The sequence below is a fragment of the Thalia democratica genome, unplaced genomic scaffold, assembly GCF_965202585.1.
Source record: "Thalia democratica unplaced genomic scaffold, ktThaDemo2.hap1.1 HAP1_SCAFFOLD_303, whole genome shotgun sequence".
NCBI classification, from domain to species: domain Eukaryota; kingdom Metazoa; phylum Chordata; class Thaliacea; order Salpida; family Salpidae; genus Thalia; species Thalia democratica.
This window is the reverse complement of record NW_028139399.1, coordinates 34,087-37,160: the sequence shown is the minus strand read 5'-3', so window position 1 is coordinate 37,160 and position 3,074 is coordinate 34,087.

Here is a 3,074-nt window from a genome sequence, read left to right as displayed (position 1 = left end):
TTTTTACAGTTTTCACCTTTTAGTACATAAATTTTCAAGTTTTGATAATCTCAGGCTGAATCATAAAGATATTGAGTAAAATTTTTCAGGCTAGTTAAAACATTTTTGATAGTGTTTGCTTACATATTTATAGTAGAATTACATTATCTTTTTATTAATATAGCATTGTTTAAAAAAAACTTCTTTTATTTTAGATTTAAAGTTATATAAATAAAGACAAGAAAAATTTTAAAATCCTGGCAGAATGTTTAAAAACTTAAAACATAGTTCTAAAAAGCCAGTGGCCATCCTGTTAAGACATAAATTTCAGACATTTAAGGGTTAAAACATTTTGTCATTAGGTTATTTTTAGTAGCTCTTCTCATTATATAGTTTTTATGATAAGTTTCTAATTTTAAACAATATATTAATATTATCAGTTGGTTAATAACAAAACTACTGCAGATCCACTGCTCTAATACCATTTATGACTAATAATTTAAAGAAATTTATTACTATATAATTTTAGACTTAAAATAAAGGTTGATGACAGTATTAATATTTAAATAAGTTAAAAAAAGAGTATAAAAGAATAATGTAATTACATAGAGTTGCACTGTTGTTTTGTATTTTGTTTTCATCTGTCTTTACTAGTTTTGGTAATTACCTGGGATGATGTCCACCAATATCAAGCTGAAATTGTATTGTATTCGATGTCTTTTAAAAACAATTTTAAAATAAGAATTTATATTTTATACATACAAAAAATCATTTAAACTTATTTATCATAAACTAATAAAACTGAAATATTTGAACACTTTTATTTAAAATGTAAAGCGATTATATAAATGAATTAGTTTATATCGATTACAATAATACTGTGATATAAAATCTATTAAATATTATAGTATGTAATAAATTTAATTATTTTTTATAAATAATGTAACTAGTTCGAAACAAAGTATCTTTTTAGATTAAACATAATAGGTTTGAAACATTGATATTTAGCTTAAAAGTATGGTAAAATAGATATCGAATATAGTATAATTTCAGCTTGATATTAGTGCGACATCACCCTAGGTCAGGGGTTGGCAGATCAAAAAAGGAACGTTTTTTATGTGGTTTTAAAAAACACATTTAAAGATAATTTTTTGATCATTAAAAATTTAGGCGATAGATAATCCTTTAAAGATAACACTGTAATTTATTTTTTGTTTTTTGAGAATGTTAATATATCAAACAAGTTGAAAAAAAAGCTTAATGCGGATCGCGGACCGCAGTTTGCCAAGCCCTGCCCTAGATAGTTACTCATATTTATAGTAGAATTTCATTATCTTTTTATTAATATAGCACTGTTTAAAAAATAATTTAGTTTTAGATTTAAAGTTATATAAAAATGACAAGAGAAGTTTTAAAATCCTGGCAGAAAATCTAAAAACTTAAAAGATAGTTCTGTAAAGCTAGTTGCAATCCTGTTTAGACATAAACTTGGATTTTATTTGTCATTAGGTTATTTTAGGTAGCTCTTTTCATTATATAGTTTTTATGATAAGTTTCTAATTTTAAATAATATATTAATACTATCAGTTGCTTAATATTTAAACTACTGCAGATTCACTACTCTAATACCATTTATGACTAATAATTTAAACAAATTTATTACTATATAGTTTTAGACTTGAAATAAAGGTTGATGACAGTATTAATGTTTAAATAAGCTAAAAAAAGGAATAAAAGGATAATGTAATTACATAGAGTTGCACTGTTGTTTTGTATTTTGTTTTTATCTGTCTTTACTAGTTTTGGTAATTACCTAGGATGATGTCCACCAATATCAAGCTAAATTTATATTACATTCGATGTCTTTTTTAACTATAATTTTTACATAAAAGTTTCTACCTTATATACACAAAAATATAATCTAATTTATTTATCATCAACTAATAAAACTAAAGTATTTGATCTTTTTTATTTACAATATCAAGCGATTATATAAATGAAATAATTTGTATCAATTAAGATGTTGTGAGATGAAATCGATTAAATATTTAAGTATGTACTAATTTATTTTTATTCATACTATTAATTTTCGTAGCCAGTTTGAAACAAAGTATCTTTTTAGATTAAACATAATAGGTTTAAAACATTGGTTTTAAGCTTAAAAATGTGGTTAAAAAAACATCGAATATAGTATATATTTCAGCTTGATACTGGTGCAACATTATCCTAGGTAGTTACCCTAATTTCATTTTACTAATTTTAAAAGTTTAAAGGAATATTTAAGATTTGTTAGAATAAATAAAAAAAATTAATTAGTTGCTTTAAAAAAACTCAAAATGAAAGTATAAATCTGTGCCAATAAGGTATTTGAAATTTAGTTACATAGACTACTATATTTGGGTTTTAAATGATTTTATTAGTTTAGAAAACATAATAACCCGTACAAAAGTTTTAAAAGTCATTTGCTGATTAAAAATAAAACCAATAAAAATTCATTTTGAACGAATTTGTAATCTTGCCATTGTGTACTAATGGTTTAATAAATCGTTCGTACAGTCTGGCTCAAGTAAAACACCTTAATACTAACAGCCTGAAGGAATTGAGCAGTGCTTTTTGGAATCAGTTATATTCATGAATGAAGACGATGAAGCACTTTTGGACGCATTCGAGATAATTTGCCCTGAAAAAGTTGTATCAGGATGCGAAAGAGCGTCGCTGTACATTTACGGTAGGATTGGTTAAATACAGAACTTTCCATTAAATTTTAGACAAATAACTTATTTAAAAAAATTATTATATAGTATGGTCTATTACAAAAGATAACTCTTTATAGTTTTAAATAATAAACCAAAGTTAACTATTATAACTATCCTGAAATAAGTTAATAACAAATACATTAAAAACATATAAATTAAATTACCACACTAGATTGTTTTGTATAATTATTTATTTTTCGGTTGTTTACGAAAGACTTTTGTTAACTTTTTTGATTAGTTTTGCTCAATAAAACAGCAGTTTTTTATTGATTACAGCTTGATACTTTTAATCGACCTTACTCTTTATTTCTTTTTAACATTTGTTATTGCTTGTAATCA